The sequence below is a fragment of the Talpa occidentalis genome, unplaced genomic scaffold, assembly GCF_014898055.3.
Source record: "Talpa occidentalis isolate TD23 unplaced genomic scaffold, MPIMG_talOcc4v2.1, whole genome shotgun sequence".
Lineage (NCBI taxonomy): Eukaryota > Metazoa > Chordata > Mammalia > Eulipotyphla > Talpidae > Talpa > Talpa occidentalis.
Window position 1 is genome coordinate 111,989,916 of NW_026555331.1, and position 18,593 is coordinate 112,008,508.

The following is an 18,593-nucleotide window of genomic DNA, read 5'->3' on the forward strand; positions in this document are numbered from 1 at the left end:
TCTGCACAGCAAAAGAGACAATAACAAAAACAAAGAGAAACCCCACCAACTGGGAGAACATTTTTGCACACAACACTAATGATAAAGGACTGATCACAAGAATCTGCAAAGAGCTGATGAGACTCAGCAACAACAAAGAAAATAATCCAGTCAAAAAATGGACAGAAGAGCTAAAAAGAAACTTCTCTGAAGAGGAAATGCAAATGGCCAACAGACATATGAAAAAATGTTCAACATCACTTGTAATCAGGGAAATGCAAATCAAAACTACCATGAGATACCATCTTACACCAGTGAGAATGGCACATATTAAAAAAACTAGCAACAGCAAATGTTGGCGAGGTTGTGGAGAAAAAGGAACTCTTCTACACTGTTGGTGGGAGTGCAAACTGGTCCAACCACTATGGAGAGCTGTGTGGAGATTTCTGGACCTACTAAACATAGAGCTTCCATATGATCCAGCAATTCCACTCCTAGGTATTTACCCAAAGGACACAGAAACATCAATTCCAAAGAACACCTGCACCCCTATGTTTATAGCAGCACTATTTACAATAGCTAAGCTTTGGAAACAGCCCAAATGCCCAAAAATAGATGACTGGATCAAGAAGATGTGGTACATATATACCATGGAATATTACTCAGCATTCAAAAAAGATAAACATATGCAATTTGCAGCAACATGGATGGCGCTGGAAGGGATCATGCTCAGTGAAATAAGCCAAAAAGAAAAAGAAAAATACCGGATGGTCTCACTCATAGCAGGAATCTAGAAAACTTAAATAAGGGACCAGGAAAATGAATAACTATAAGAAAGTGAAAATCAAAATCAACAAAAAACTATGAAACAGAGACACTTTTTGGGGGGTGGGGGGCGGGAGGGGAGGGATTGGGGTCAGAATGGGGGTTTGCAATTGTATGGGGGAATATAAAAAAAAAAAGAAATCTGAATATATTACATGGCAACAGGACTCGACAGAAGTGATTAAGACCAAAGATTTTGAATTGTGGAGCTTACCCCTAATTATCTGGGTCAGCCCAATCTAATCACTTGGGGAAAAAAAAAAAAAAAGTCCAGATCCTTCATTATTTATGGGAGTTTGAAAAAAAGTCACAAGGACTAAAGAGCTGAAAGCTGAAAGGAACTAAGGAAGATTTTTAAGAACAAATTTTCCTGTTGTAGGTTAAGACTAATCCCTACCACTAGTAATGTCCATATCTCCTAGTGATAACCTACATTTTCATTGCCATGTTGAGAACTGTTAGTGTTGGATGGATTCTGAAATTAGGATTCAATGCCAAAAAGTTACAATGAGAAGAGAGTTTTGGTTGATGTTTGAATATCTTGACCTAAAATGTATTTCTATGAATCAGGTTTGAAGTGTTGTGAGGAGCTGGTGTCATCTGAGGCTCATTTAGATATGTCATTCTCCTTGCAAAGCCAGATAACAGGTATCTGCAAGCTGACTCCATCTTTGTGTTCATTGAGCTTCACTTGTATCTCAAAGGGCTCTTGAATCAGGAAGGAATCTTCTTAACTTTTTTCTCTTAAATTTTCTCTCCTGTATCTGATAGTGCTTGCCTTAAAACTTCTCAGCCTTGCTCCTGATTTCAGTCATGTCTGGAGCAAACTATTCTGTGTGGACAATGTTTATGTCATACTAACATAACTAACACCTGAAGTGCCCATTCTACCTGCCCAGGGTTCCTCATAGCTTCAGCATAGGACACAGAAAAACATCAAGCATGTGTGCATTTGCAGCTCAGGAATATTATCAGCCATTGGAGGGAAATTCTTGACCAACTGTGAGTCAGGAGTTGATGGATAATAGCATCTTTCTGTTGCTCCTCAGAGGAGAATCCTGAGAGGCATCTACTAACTCCTTAATGATCCAGTACTAGTAACTCTTAGTGATAACCTGTACATTTGAATATGTAGTAGTGCCTCTGCCCTGAAAAGAAGAATAGTAGGGATTTCTGCTAATAATCAGATTGGAGTTATGTTGGTAACACACAGGAAAAGTGGGGGAAACTCCACCTAAAGAAAACTAGCTATCAACTACCCCAGTGTGGGCATAGGTAGATGGGATTCACCTGGGCTAAGACTGTGCTTTTTAAGGGCGGCGTCACGGGGATGCCAGCAGAAGCAGAAGAAGCCAAAAGAGAAGCCGAGAGAGAGAGATCACCGGAGAGCCCAGATAGAATGAAGACTTGCTGGGGGCTGGGAGGCCTGCCAGCCTCCCGGCCCCCCAGCACCCCTGCCTGCTTTGTACCGGGTAAATCCCAATAAAAGACCTGCAAAAACTACTGAGGACTCTGACTCCTCCTTTATCCGGTCTGCATGGGATCAGAAAACCTGCTCAGTGGTCAGTCCTACCTCTACACTCAGCTATCAGCAAATTTTATCTTTCTCATAATTAAAAGAGTAGACTGAAATAAAAATGTATTATGTTCACAAAATAAAGATGAACATACAGACAGCAATCAAAATGTATTTGAAGAAAAACTACAAAGTAATAGAGGTTCTAAAATTAAAATTGAAATAGTTTCAGAGTTAAGAAAGTTAACAGAACTAAATGAAACTTCAGAAAATGGATACACCTCTTCCCTCCCCTCCCTCCAGAGGTTCAGGAAGATTTTATATCTATCAGAACTCATACAGAGATCTAAAAAATTTTAAAATTGATCATTATACTAAAAAACACTCTGGAGGTTGGGAAACAGTAAAATTAACAAAACTGAAATACAAATTAAGTGAGTTAAAAGATCGAGCTAAGGAATTTTCCCCAAAAAGGAAAATCTAAGAATAAGATAGTCAATATATATAAATGATAGTTGAAGATCTGGAGAATTCAAAATGGTGAACAAGCTATTTAGAGAAGATAGAGAATAAAGTCCCATTATTCCATATTTTGAGATTAAAAAATGAGTTTGTTTTTAAAGAAATTTTCCTATGGGTTGCTTTTATATAACTAAAACCCAAAGACAGTGATGTTTATTTTATTTGTTTTTGTGAGATTTTATTGATTCATTATTTCTTTGTTGTAAATAAACTTATTCATCACCAGTATATATAACTTCACTGATGTTGCTGTAATCAACAAAATGGCCAATACAAAAGCAGTGTGGATTCTGTGGGAGTTACAACAAGTATTTGAAAGCTCTCGTTTTTGCATTGGTTATGGCAGATTATTTTAAAATTATAAAATGAATTCTCAACTTACCATCTCTTCTTAGTTACGATTTAGCTTCTCTAATATTCTGAGTTTTGATGCTGGCCCACAACTGACTGTATGATCATGGCCAACTCTCTTCATTTTTCTGTTTTTCTATTAATTAAGTGGAAACTGTCTAATTTGAAGACAATTACATGGCATGGTGGCATTTAGATTCATGGTAAGGCTTTTAAAAAGACCATTTTTTTTTTTTAATAGAGGCATGTTTTATTTATTTATTTATTTGTTTGTTTTGTTTATGCATGCACTGGGTACAGTCAGAAGCACGGGAGGGTGAGAGAATTCACCAGAGCCAGAGCGGGGAGCAGAGCAGGCAGAGGGACCGAGGTACATTGCTGAGGGGAGCAGCGGGCGGCAGGGGGGGTCTGCGCACCATGTGGGGCCCTCCTCTGGTGGCCGGGGAGCAGCTGGGGATCGAACCAGCACCACAGAGAGCCGCGGGCAGCTTCGCAACCCAGTGCTCAACCGCTGCACCACCGGGGAGGCCCCTTAAAAAGACCATTGTAAAGGCAGAACTGGACACGGTGCAGGTTCTCTGATCCCATGCAGACCGGGTAAAGGAGGAGTCAGAGTCCTCAGTGGTTTTTGCAGGTCTTTTATTGGGGTTCACCAGGCATATGGCAGGCAGGGATGCTGGCAGGCCTCCCAGCCCCCAGCAAGTCTTCACTCTATCTGGGCTCTCTGGCGTTCGTTCTGCTGCTTCTCAGCTTCTCTTTCGGCTTCTGCTGCTGCTGCTGCTGGCGTCCCTGTGACGCTGCCCTTAAAAGCACAGTCTTAGCCTAGGTGAATCCCATCTACATCTGCCCACACCCTACTCCAGGTGCCCGCCATCAGGCATGCATTCAGGACCTCAAGGATCCCTCATTTATCCTGATGGCGGGAGGGCAGAAAAGCCTGATATTTTTCCTTACCCTACAACCATATTCTCTTTTCATAAAAGAGGCATGTTAATTTCCCTTCTAATCCTATAGAACTTTTAATGTACAATAATAACAGGGCATCACAAGCAATTACTTAGAATTATCATTTAATTAAAAGGTGTTGATCAGGCAATAAATTAGGACATTATTATTAAAAATGGGCCAAAAGGAAAATTTCTGGCTTGTAGTTCTGAAAAATAATTATCTCCAAACTCAGATAAGATTAAAGACGTGAGTTGGATATTCTTTACTTTCAAAAATATGTTTAGTCAATGGGATAGTTATTTCCCAATACAAATTAAGTGATATTTATACAATGCTATTATTTTCCTCAGAAATATTTCCCCATATTAATGGCTCCAAAATGGCTCCAAGTCTATCATGAGGCTCTCACTCCTATTAAAAAAAGATGTTTAGAGTCCCTCCCCTAAAGAGATTGATGCATTGGAGCAGGGGCAGCAGTCTATACAATTAACTGTTGCCCAAGTGGCTGTAATGATCAGGCAATTATAGAACAGAGTGCATCAGCTGATCTGCCTGTTTTGCTGATTGAGGGAAAGCATACACATGCAAGTCAACCACTAAAATTACATTTTTCCTAAGTCATATAATGCTTAAATTCAATAATTATTTCCGCAGAGTTAGCAGTGGGTTAGCAGCCTGCAGGGCTGAAAAGTTAATTATACTGAATGTTGAAAGGTGATTTTGCCACACAGCCTTTTAGTGCCAGGTCATATTCAGGCATTACTCTGTGTGTTCCAAGCAATTCCCTTCCTTGGTATTTTGTCACTGGTACGCCTCTTTTTCTTCCTTCTTTCCTCCTTCCTTTCTCCCTTCCCTCCATCCAACAAACACCAAAGTAGAAAGAATGACTGAAAGAATCTATCTTAGTCCATTTGGGCAGCTATAACAAAATATCATGGGTGGCTTGAAAACAACATAATATTATTTCTAATAGTTCAGGAGGCTGGGAAGTCCAAGATCAAGGTGACAATAGATTCAAGGCCTAGCGAAGGCCTGATTTCTCATAGTCAGCTATCTTCTCACCGTGACCACAAGTGATGGAAGGAACTAGGCAGGTCTTCAGAAGGGTGCTAATCACATTCACAAGGGCTCTGTTCTCATGATCTAAGCACTTCTGAATGGCTCCAACTCCTAAAACCATCCATAATAGTCATTAGGTTTCAACATTAATTTGGTAGGAATGTGTGGGCACCAATACTCAGTCTTTAGCAGAAACCTTTGTTTTCACAGGGTAGAGCAGTAAGATTATAAGATTATAAGAAATGCTTCCAAGGGTCTCCCTGGTGGCACAAGGGGTTAAGACGCAACCTATAAAGCTATCCCAGCCACTGCAGCACGAGTTCTATCCCTGACCAGTGTGCTGCCCACATGGCGTAGCAGACCTCTCCAGTCTCGACCGCTGCTCCCCTCAGCAGTGTATTTCAGTCAATCCGCCTGTTCTGTTCCCTGTTCTGTCGCTGGTGAATCCTCTCACCCCCCATACCTCTGGCCTGTACTCCAGTTCTTATATGCATAAATAAATAAATCTTAAAAAAAAAAAAATGCTTCCAAGATCAGATTGACATAGAAGGAAGAGGGAGGAAGACAGAATCCAAAAAAGATTGAAGGAGTGGCAGGCTGAGGGACACTGAATTGGGAGGGCATGAGGAGCTTCTATTTTAGGACTAAGAAGTGGAGGGAAAGAGATCCAATATTTAGACACCTCCCCACCCCACCACAGATTCACTGTCCAACAATCTTGGTACTTAGGAAGAGATATGACATCAATACTTTGTGTAGAGATGAGACTGTGAAAGAAGGATATCACCCCTCCATTTGCATGACCCTTTGAAAATTATGTGAACTAATGTATACAATTGAAGTATAAATCCAGAAAACTATACACTTACTTTTAGGTAGTTTTTCTTTACAGCTGTTTTGATAATACTTTCATGGTCACGGAGTCAAGCAAAATTTTCACTTCTTTCTACAATAAGATCAGGCCATAAACATGTTTGTCTAAAAAGTTTCTAATTGGGGCCTCCCTGGTGGCGCAATGGTTGAGTGCTGGGTTGCAAAGCTGCCCGCAGCCTCCGCAGCGCTGGTTCAATCCCCGGCTGCTCCCCGGCCACCGGAGGAGGGTCCCACATGGTGCGCAGACCTCTCCTGCTGCCCGCTGCTCCCCTCAGCAGTGTGCTTCGGTCCTTCTGCCTGCTCTGCTCCCCGCTCTGGCTCTGGTGAATTCTCTCACCCTCCCGTGCTTCTGACTGTACCCAGTGCTTGTATAAATAAATAAATAAATCTTTAAAAAAAAATGCAAAAAAGTTAAAAAAAAGTTTCTAATTTGTCAATTCTTTTTTTTATTAAAAAATAATTATCACTGTTACTTTCATTAGGCAGCTGTGTTAGTGGAGACAAGCTAATTCCTAGCAAAGAAATCCGACATCTCTGTAGCTTTTAACTCAATAAAGATATGCTTCTTGCTTGTTAGGTTCTGGTCACTAGACATGGAATTTTTCCCGTACATAAATCAAGTAATATTTTTTTGAGGTGCCCAAATATTTTATTCTCAGAGTCCCTGTGATTAACAGACTAGTGCCAAATATCTCTACTTGTCAATACATCTGATTACAGCTTAATTTCTGCTGCCTATTATATAAATGTTTTCCCTTTGTCTTTAGTAGTTAGCTCATCCAATTGGCTTCTGCTACTCTTGAATTGTACTAGCCTTGTTAAAATCAGGAATGGAAGCATCTCCCATTATCATATCCAACCACAATGAAGCGTTTTAAGGATAAAGTTGTTGCTCCTCTCACCGTTGAAATTCTCAATGCCTTGGTGAAGGGAGTATACAAACTGGGCCGGAGCTTCTTGGTAAAGTAAGCATGTCCTGAGTATATGTGTAGTGACACCAATAAAATGTTCCATCATTGGTGGTGGAGTGAGGACTTCCTTTCCCAAAAGACAGGATTGCTTTACACTAGCGATAAGTCTGTGCATACTGGACCTAGATCTGGCAAGGTGATTGTAACAAACAAGAAGTGTTCTCTTTACTACTTGTCCACGCTATACTGGAGACAGAAGAGAATGTCAAAATGGAATATAGGAATCCAGGAAGAATCCACTAACCTAAGAAAACCAGACCAGAGTAGAAATCTCATTATTTAAGAATAAGTAATTTTTTAAAAATGGACTATGGAAAAGGTTTCATAGCTACAAGAGCACTTTTATAGCTTTAAGAGCACATAAGACAGGAGCTATGAAAGCTTAAGAAAATAAATTTTAAGAATATATTCTCAGAATTAAAACTCCTTCACAGGAAATACAGAGAGCCCTTTGTGACTCAGTATTATATATTCTGTTCTTAACATTCTTCACCCAGTAATAACAAAGCACTTTTCCCACACCATCCTGGGATAGTGTCAGAAAAGGCCCAGTGGAGAATTAGGCAGTCATCATCACCCATTAGTAAAGAGGCCATACTCCACCACCACTCAGGTGGTGGTAGCCACAGTGGCAGGCATAAACTAGCAGAACTGAGGGTAAACCTACTTCTCCAACTCCCACCCTACTGTAACAAGGCAAACACTTCTGGTGTCAAGGAAGGGTGAATGGAAAACCTGGACTTCTACTCCACTCCTTCCTCTGCCAAAGAAGTATCAGATCCATTGATATGATGTCTAGAGACTCATGTTAAATCTATGGACACTAAGGCTAAAATGAAAGAATGGGAAAAGACATATTAAGCAAATAGTAACCAAATAGAGTAGGGATGACAATAATTACAACAGATAAAATAGATTTTAAGTCAAAAACTGTCATAAGAGAAAAAGATGGAGGGCCTCCCCGGTGGTGCAGTGGTTGAGCCCTGGGTTGCGAAGCTGCCCACAGCCTCTGCAGTGCCGGTTTGATCCCCAGCTGCTCCCCGGCCACCAGAGGAAGGTCCCACATGGCACGCAGACCTCTCCTGCTGCCCGCTGCTCCCCTCAGCAGTGTACTTCGGTCCTTCTGCCTGCTCTGCTCCCTGCTCTGGCTCTGGTGAATTCTCTCACCCTCCCGCGCTTCTGACTGTACCCAGTGCTTGTATAAATAAATAAATAAATCTTAAAAAAAAAAAAAAAAAAAAAGAGAAAAAGATGGAAATTTTATAAAGACAAAAGGAACTGACCAGAAAAATATAACTTACAAATATATATGAATACATTATACCTCCCAGTATACGAAGTAAACTGACAGTTTTGAAGAGGGAAATGGTCAGCAACACAGTAATAGTTATAGATTTCAATAGCTTAAAAATGGTTAAACAAGCAGATCAGTAAAAAACAGAGGATCTGAACAATAGTATAGACCAATTAGACCTAACAGAACATGTGAAACATCCCACCCAAGAACAGAGTCTCAAGGAAACCAAAATAAATGTTGGGGGGTGGGAGGAAAGTACAAAATTGAAGACATACTTTTCAATTTCAAAACAAAGTTATGCAATCAAAACATAGACCAATGGAACAAAAGAAAGAAGAAAGAAATAAACCCCCACACACATGGTGATATGATCTTGGACAAGGTTGCCAAGACCACATGATGGGGAGAGGACATTATCTTCAAAAAAGGTGGGGGAAAACTGGATTTCCACATGGAAAAGAACGAACTTGGATTTTTACCTTATACCAGATACAAAAATTAACTCAAATGGATTAAAAACTTATACATAAAACCTAAACCTGTAAAACTGTAAAAGAAAATATGGGAATAGCTTCATGACAATGGATTTAGAAACGATTTCTTGGACACCACCTGCACAGGAAAATCTTCTCAGCATCAAAGGTACAATCAACAGAAAAGACATCCTATAGAAAGGGGAAAATAATTTTCAATCATATATATGATAAAGTTTAATATCCAAAATATACAAAACATTCCAAAAACCCAACAACAAAAATCTGAATTAATTTTATCATTTTTAAAAACTATATTAAGTACTGTAACATCTTAAAAATTTATTTACATAAGGAGAATTCAGGATATAACACTTTATAAAATGTGCTAAATAAAAGTAAATGTTACTATAGCAACACACTGCATAAAATGCATTTTGAGGGCCTCCCCGTTGGCGCAGCAGCTGAGTGCTGGGTTGTGAAGCTGCCTGCAGCCTCTGCAGCGCTGGTTTGATCCCTGAGGGTCCCACATGGTGTGCAAATCTCTCCTGCCACCTGCTGCTCCCCTCAGCAGTGCACTTCAGTCCTTTGCCTGTTCTGCTCCTTGCTCTGGCTCTGGTGAATTCTCTCACCCTCCCGCGCTTCTGACTGTATCCAGTGCTTGTATAAATAAATAAATAAATAAATCTTAAAAAACGCATTTTGAAAATGAGCATTTATAGTTTAATCAAATGAGCTCCAGACTAATCAAAATTACATGAAATGGATTTTTTATTTTTTATTTTTAAATTTATTTTATTTTTTTTGCATTTTTAAAAGGACAGGTTTGTTAGGGGGAAAGAGATGCCCACATAGACACTGGAGCACAATTTTATTTTTTTATTGAAAATTTTTCAATAAACATTTAACATTATGTACATTTATTTTATATTGGTAAAAGGCCTGCCAAAATATTGTCCACTTTTTTTTAACCTGGTATTAGTGAGCCTCTTGGGGAAAGACAAAGTTTCTCTGAAAATGTTGGTTACCCAGCAATTATAATAGGGCCAGGTATGAAGACTATGTTTTATAGATTTTTCTTTTTTCTATAGTAAAAAGAGGAAGAAGGAGGGAGAAAGTGAGAAATGGAGGGAGGAGGGAAGGGAGGTGTCATCTCCTTTTACCTATAAAATTTTAAACAGAAAAAAATTATACTTCACTAACTCTGGGTTCCTGTCTGTAATGCATGAATTCACCAAGAGTGAATATTGAGTACTATAGAGCTTTCTGCTTGCACTATTATTTTTTTTTGCTTGCACTATTATTTAAAAGAAAAAAAGACCTTTATGAATAACATAGTCCAAGAAAAAAACATAGTTCAAGAAGAAATCTTTACATCAACATGGTGCTTCCAAAAGCTAAGAATTACCAACAAAGTTTTTACTTGGATTCCTTTTTTAACACAGAAAGAACCTCAGATTACAGATGCTTAAAAAAGACTAAGAGAATCTTCAATACATCAAAAAAGCAATGTGGAAAGCTTCTTTGAAATTAATGATAATGGTAAACTTTGCTTCCCTGGATATTCTGCCATTATTTTTGCCCTTCCTCAAATGTTACCACTAGAATCTTACAGGAGCTTCTTCCTGCCAAAATAAGCATGATGAGACATTTTTACAAACATAGCTGGGAAGAATAGACCAGTGACCTCTGAGTGACTTCATAGCAACTTTGCAAGACAGAGACTAATTTGACATGTGGATTCAGTGGTTAGACTAGCCTTGGCTAGCACTGGGTCCACATGTAAAGGGGTGTGTGTGTGTGTGTGTGTGTGTAGTCAGGCACTACCCATGGACACCAGCTCAGTCTCATGCATCATGAGTCACAGTGGTAGAAGAGAGCCTTCTTCCTGGCTACATTGACTCACTTGGGAGCAGAAGAGGATTGGGGTTGTGGTACTGTATTACATGAGAGACCACGGTGAGCTAAACAGCTTCACCAGCATGCAACCAAATCCCTCAAATTAGGAGAGAACAGGATGAGAATGACCAAATTCACTGATGGTTTGGGTTGGCAAAATTCTATGAATTTCTAACATTAGCTCTAAGCTTATATATCAAGCTTAACTTTGTCTTTTCAACTTCTAATCTCTAAAAAGCCATAGTTGAAGTTGTCTTTTCAATAAATTTGATAGGAATTTATATTTTTTCAAGAGTAAATTAACATGCAAAGTCTACCTTGGATCAGCCCCATATGTTTTAATTACCTCAAAACCCAAGTGACTTTGGACTCTATAGATACTGCCTTTTCCAGTAGCCATCTGCTATTGTATTCTTCTCCAAGACTTGTGTTTTCCATTTTTTTAATAGATTTTTTTTAATAAAGATTTATTTATTTATACAAGCACTGGGTACAGTCAGAAGTGCGGGAGGGTAAGAGAATTCACCTGAGCCAGAGTGGGTAAGAAAATAGGCAGACTGACGAAATACACTGCTGAGGGGAGCAGCGGGCGACAGGAGAAGTCTGCGCACCATGTGGGACCCTCACCGGTGGCCAGGGATCAAACCAGAGCTGTAGAGGCTGCAGTCAGCTTTGCAGCCCAGCGCTAAACTGCTGCGCCACTGGGGAGACCCTTGTGTTTTCCAGTTTTAAAATTGAAACCATTCACACGTATATATAAGAAATTTGTGATAAATGACCAAACAGTCTACAATGGAGAAAGAAGTCTCTTCAATAAATGGTGCTGGGAAAACTAGATATCCACCCACAAAAGAATGAAACTAGACCACTATCTTATACCATACACAAAAATTAATTCAAAATGGATTAAAGAATTGAATATAAGTCCCCAAATCTTAAAATATACAGGAGAAAGCATAGATGATTAATTCTGACATCAATTGCAGTGATGTCTTTGTGGATTCATCTCCAACAGCAAGGGCCACAAAAAAAAAAAATAAATAAAAACAAATGGGACCACATCAAACTAAAAGCTTCTGCACAGCTAAAAACAAACAAACAACAACAACAACAAAAAACAAACAACCATCATTAAAACAAAGAGGTAGCCTCTAGGGAGAAGATATTTGTAAACCATGTATCAGATAAGGGGTTAATATCCAAAACATAAAGCAGCTCATACAACTCAACATCGACAACAAAATAACCCCATTAAACAATGGGCAGAGGATCTAAATAGGCATTTCACCAAAGAAGATGTACAAATGGCCACCAAATACAAGAAAATGTTCTATATCATTTTTCATTAGCGAAGTGCTTGTCAAAATCCACAGTGAGAGTCCACCTCACATTCTTTAGAATGGCTATTATCAAAAAGACAAGAAACAATAAGGGATGGTTAGAACCTAAATTAGCGCAGCCACTAAGGGAAACATCATGAAGGTTCCTCAAAAACTAATGATAGAGCAACCATATGATCCAGCAACTCCACTTTTGGGTGTTTATTTGAAGAAAATGATAGCACTAATTCTATAAAATATATGCACTCTTAAATTCATTATACACTACTCACAATAGCTAAGGTATGGAAACAACCTAAATGCTCATGAATTGATAACTGGATAAAGATGAGGTATAGCTACATAATGAAAAGTACTCAGCTATTAAAAAAAAAAGATGAAATCTTGCCATTTGCAACATGAATGGACCATAAGGGGATTACGCTAAGTGAAATAGGTCAAAAGGAGAAAAACAAACACCGCATGATTCCACTCTTATGTTAAATATAAAGACACAATGCAAAGGAGCAAACAAAAACAAAATCAAACCCATAGACTCTGATAATACAACCACAGGAGAAGGGAGTGGGTTGAAACAGTTAGAAGGGCTTGATTGGATGGTAATGGATGGAAACTACACCTTTGTGGTGGGCATGCAGTGCTGTAAAATAATATTACCTCAATTAAAAAAAATAGTAAATCCTCAAACCCTGGTTTTAATTTTTTTATTTATATAGTAGTTTAGTATCATTTTATGGAAATTAGATTATAATATGTACTAATGTGTACTAGTTATTTTTGTGATTAGTAAATTACTGAAAGTTTTGTCCCTTTGAAACAAATTCCTAAGACTTTAAATTCCTAACAGTTTAAAACATTAGAACAAAATGTATTAATCCCATTTTTTATCATATTACCAACCAAAGGCTCTCTCAGCATCTAAAGCGATTTATTAACTTAGGTAATTCAGGTACCTTTAGTTTCATGTTCCATTCAATCAAGGCATACTAAAATTACTCACACTTTGTTGCCTCCATTTCTTTTCTTATAGTGCTATCTCCATCTTCCACTTATTTTCTTACAGTTTCATATCACTTATATCCTTAAATTTCCAGTCATAATTAATCCTTACTCTGTTAAGATTTCTAGTCCATGTTCTCTTAATTTTTGCTCTTTCTGACTTAAAACATTTATCATTTGATCTTCAAAATACTACTATCTCTAGTTACACGTGACTCTCCTCATGCCTCTCTAATTGCTGAGTTTATTGTGTCTATGTTTCCTTTTGATGTTGCTGACCTGCTCTTTAAATGAACCCAGGATTCTGCTCTAGGTTCTCTTCATTTCTCAGTCTGGATACTCTTCCTGAGTGACATTATCCAGAAGCATCTCCCTGAATTCTCAAGTTTATAAGCTATATGCATACTAGATACACTTCCAAATGAATCACACATATTTCAAACACAAAGTGTTCAAAATGAGTTTAGAACTCAGCCCCTGTCCAACCTGGCCTTCCTCCTGAATTCCTAATTTAAGCTAATGGCAAAATTCTCCAACCAATCACACTACTCCTTTACTTCCTAAATAAGGTCATTTGTCAATTCTCTTCTCCATCCCACTATGATATATATTACTGATTTCTATTATTTACTATTGGATACTTTTAAACTTTCCTCATGACTTCTATGGACTATCAGTGACAGTAGACAGGATGGATTAGATGGGAGCATTTATTTGCACGAGTACTGAAAAATGATATATACATTGCATTGTAATTCAACAAATATTTCTAGGCACCTGATCCAGGGCAGATAAAAGGCATAACTAATCCAAATGAAAAGTAAAAGGAAGAGTGGCAGATGAATTGGGCATATAGTGGTAGAATTTTCAGCATTAATTTCTGGTTTTATATTTATATAGCTTAAGTAGATGATTGCATACATTTGATATAATTTAGATAATTTTTCATATTTAATGTAGCTATAGGTCTCCTCACTACCTCAAATCTATGGGCCTTTGGGGAGGAGAAACCTCATTTGAACATTTTTCTTTTGGAGATGGGTAGGGCATGGAATAGTTATTTTGAATTGAAACAAAATTCATACAACATCAAATTAACAATTTTAAAATAAAACCTTTTGGCATTTATTGTGCTTTTCCATTTCTTTTTTATGATCATCTATGAATAAAAGCCTATGGAATATGAAAAAAACTGCTAGAATTAGTGAGTTTGGTAAGGTTCATAACAACAAAAGTCAACTATATTTCCTTTTAAAAAGGAAAATGAAAGACAACATTCATGGATCATAAGACTCATTGCTAAGATGTCAATCCTCCTTAAGATGATCTTTATTGTTTCCCCCACCATCATCCTTTGTGTCCCCTTGTCCCTCTCCTCCATATCCCCACAACCACCCTGCTACCTTTAGTCACAGCCTCACCAACACTTGCTATTTTTTGTTAACAACCATAGTAACTGTCTTAAGGTGATATCTCACAGTGGTTTTGAATTGCATTTCTCTGACAATTAGTAATGTCAAGTACCTTTTCATATACATATTGGCTACCTATGTATCTTCTTTGGATAAATAGCTATTCAAGTAAATTTTTAATTGGGTTATTTGAGATTTTTGCTCTTGAGTTGTATGAGTTCTTCAAATGATTTTTTTTTTTTGGGGGGGGGGATTAATACCTTTTCAAATATGTGGTTTGCAGTGTTTTTTTCCCAGTCATGGGTTGCCTTGCCACTCTATAGAATGTTTCTGATACTGTAAAGAAGCCTTTTAATTTGATGTAGATCAACATGTTTATTTTTGCTTTTATAGTTATATCTGTGAAATCATTGCCAAGAGCATCCCATAGGCCTTTCCTCTATTTTCTTCTAGTTTAATTTTTCAGCTTACATTTAAGTCTTCAAACCCTTTTGAGTTGACTTTCGTGTTATAAGATAGAGATCTAGATTCATTCTTTTGCATGTGAATACAGAGTTCTTCCAAAACAATTTATTGAAGAGAATATCCTTTCCCATTTATGTAGGTAGGGATGCAATGACTAAGAAAAGTATGAGGAGAGCTTCTATGTTGCTAATAAGCCTTTAAAATCTTGGTCTAGAGGGTGGTTAACAAGTCCTTTCACTTTGTTACCTAATCATACACTTGTAATCGTTGCATTTCTTTCCCCAATGGTAAAGACCTTAATTAGAGGAAAATGACACTTAGAATTAAAACAATAGTAAAAGATGCCCAATCTCGCTAGAAACAAATAAGTCTTATAAATGTGATTACTACTAAGACTATGGTGTCACGTCCTAGCAGCAGAGATAGTCTCCTACATAGGTCTCGACACTTGAGGAAAACTAAATGTGGGGGTGACACTTGAAGCAGAGAAATGGAATGGCCTACATTTTCATTCCCGGAGAGTTCAGTGCGAGGGGCTTTGGGGTCGTGAAATCCGGACCCTAAATCCCCATGGGCAAACTGGAGGAAGGCGGAGGAAGCAGAATTGCCGAAGAGCGAGGCACGGTGGCTTTATAAAACGGGGTAGGACCGTCTCGGTCCCGCCCAACCAGCTCTGACCTCTCCAAACCGGAGTTTCAGATTCCCACTCTTTCCCCGGGCCACGCCAGCCCGCCCTCGCCCGCCTCCCCGTGTCGCTCACTGGGCAGGGGATGACTGACAAATTCACTCACCATTAGCCGCCTCTGATACTGGAGCAATCACAACCCAGGCTGCGTCCGGTCCCGCGGCCGAGAGGCGGCCGCTCCGCGGCGACGTCAGCGTGCTGACGCAGTGGGGTGTGCGCCGGCCAGGTCGGGGGCGGCGGGCTGGGGCGGTGGGCAGCGTCGCCGAGCCGCCTCGGTACCCTGTCCCGCCCCGCCGCGCCCCGCCCCTCCGCCCGCCAGGGCCTCGCGGGCGCGACGCGGAGCCGCTGTCCCCGGGCCAGCCTGGGGCGGCTGCACTGGAACCACCCGATGAGGTAGGCTGGGTTTTTCGTCACCTTATTTGACAGATTGGAAGACTGAGTCACCGGGGGTCAGATGACTTGCCTGGGGCTCCCAGAAGCAGGGAGTCTAGAGCGCAGGCCTCCGCGGATTCTGTTTGCTGAGCCCTGCACGGTCCTTGGGGAGGAGGAGGGGCTAGCTAGGTTGTGTTTAAAAAGGACACGAAAGTGAAGTTGCAGAATGCTGTGTCCATTTCATCCAGGAATTGGACTGGGGTTCGGGGACTGGAATCTGGGGAAGATGCAGGTGGTGAGGTCTTTTTGCTTAACCCTGCGTACCACGAGTCATCCTTGGCATCCAGTCGCGAGCTGGCGCCTTGAGCCCTCCCGAGTGACTGAGAATGGTGACTGCCGTGGTGATGGGTTATCCAGACACGGTCGGTTACTGGCCTCTTTTATCTACCAAGAAAAGCCTTTTTCAAAGCAAAACAAAATTCAAAAATGAAAGCACAAGTCATAAATTTTCCAGCTATGGTGTCGGTTCACTCTTTTCCCAATCTGGTATCTAATCATATTTTGAAATCTGCAAGAGTATGTTTACTTTTGATTTTGAATTAGAAAGGATTTTTCTTTTCTTTTAGTTTAAATGTGGGTTAACATTGTGGATCTCTTCTTAATATTCCTTTAATTTGGCAGTTCATGTAATTTGTCTTCTATTTCACAGAGGGAATCACTGAATTTATCACTTGACTCAATAATAGTTTGCATAATGTTAGCTAGGTAATAAAGTAACAGGTCTAACCTATCCAATACTGAAATTAGTTTAGTTTATATATTTCATAATTCTTTGTTGGGAAGATAATGGGCCATTTACTCACACACTCTCTCTTCCTGAAAGCAGGATCCCACAAAAGGAAACAACTTATACCATTGTTTTGTGGGGTTTTTTTAAGAATTTTAATAATTCATATGCATAGTCAAAATGTGTACTGTTCAAAACATGCACACATATTACATTCTCATAAAACATTGCTGTGCCGGACATTGACCTCTTAACACTACATTATTGCATAAATCTGCATGAAAAGATGAAATGAAACCTGCCTCTGGGGGCTTTTTCTTATGTTCACAGAAAGATGGTGACCTTATATTTTGAACAGGTGGGCAGCAACCAGATCACTTAACCTCCTGTAAGATGTGTAAGCAAGCAAAGGAAATAGGATTTGTGTTTTGCAAATTCCTCTTTGTTTTCTTTACTGACACTCATAGACTCTAACCAGCTCTCTGTTTATCTTAGTTATGAAATCATTGCAGTAATTCATTATATGTTGTTTTTTAACCAGTAGTCCTCTTTGTTAGTGAAAAAATGTCTTCCCTCAAGTACTGTGTTCCATGCTATTTCATTCCTTTTCATTGTTACTTTGTGGAGGATTGAAAAACTCGGCTGATTTGCTTTTACCTACTTTTATCCCTGTTACTCCCAACTATGAATCTTCGCTATGTGCTTGGAAAGAACTGGCAAGCAGTCCCTGCACTTCTCCATTAGTTTTTTGTTACTGACAAGAGACTTAATTTCTGCCTTTATTTATTGCCTACAGTGTACTAGGTTGAAAGTACTCTAATCCTTTGAACATATTGTGAAGCTAAATATTACCCCCTCTTGAATGAAAAGGAAACTTGCACCCACGTATCTTGTTCTAATAGAACCTGGATTTGAACATTCCGTCTGTCCACCCTGCCTGTGAAGCTTAATCCTTGCTACCTCACAACTTTCTTGAGCATATACTGGAAACTACATATCTTATTATTTGAAATTATATATATATATAAAATATTATATATATATATAATGACATTTAAAGATCATAATTTAGTCAGTACTCTCAGTTTCAGGGTGGACTGTGGAGGGCCATAGCTGTTCACTGATTTTCAAAACATAAGTAGCACCAGATTCTCAATCTAGTGTTTAATTCAGTCTAGTGTATTCTGCTATACTTCCTTCATGAAAGATTCCATAACAAGTGGTTTTTGTATACAATAATATAATAGTTCATCACTTCAAATTTGCTGTCCATAAAATGAAAAAGGTAACTTTTATTTTTTAATTTAAAAGATCAAGTAGAGCTGCCTTTTCGGCTGCAACAATCTTTTGCTGTATTTTTCTTACCTTATATGAGTAGTGAGCAGGTGTAAACTTTCTGGATGAATCTTTGATTTTCATTAATAGAAAAAAAGCTGTGGTTTTAAAATGACTTTAACGTTTAAGTTTTAGTTTCACAAGTGTTTGGAAGAGATCTTAAAATTTGTTAATCTTATGCTTGGAAGTGAGGGAATATTGCCTACTGTTTGTTGGCTAACAGTTTCTATTAGCAAGTAGAGTTTCTGCCTATAATTGAGGAATTCCTTGGGTCATATCATGGACATCTTTTTCTTAGTAATATATTATTATTATTTTTAAAAAGTAAAAATCAGTTTACGGGTTACTTTGTTTCTGCAATTTGAAAATACCTATTATTTCTAAGGTTTCTTATCTTAATGGTTATGATTGGGATTTGTTATATGGATAATCACAGACTAACAAATAACTTAATTTACTTTTTGATGGTTTTTGAACTCTTCTGC

General features: G+C 38.8%; 1 protein-coding gene and 1 long non-coding RNA gene across 3 annotated transcripts in view; one reads left to right on the top strand and one right to left on the bottom strand.

The window, feature by feature from the left end:
* The window catches only part of LOC129145333 (uncharacterized), a 97,099-nt gene extending 81,310 nt beyond the window's left edge, over positions 1-15,789 (bottom strand). For both annotated transcript variants that reach the window (XR_008550797.1, XR_008550796.1), the window contains exon 1: positions 15,721-15,789. This is a non-coding gene — a long non-coding RNA (uncharacterized LOC129145333). The remainder of the gene's footprint in view (positions 1-15,720) is intronic.
* Positions 15,790-15,921: 132 nt separating this feature from the next.
* STARD3NL (STARD3 N-terminal like) overlaps positions 15,922-18,593 on the top strand; it is a 29,152-nt gene continuing 26,480 nt past the window's right edge. Inside the window, exon 1 of the mRNA XM_037510376.2 lies at positions 15,922-16,007. The gene's annotated coding sequence lies outside the window, so the exon portion shown is untranslated. The remainder of the gene's footprint in view (positions 16,008-18,593) is intronic.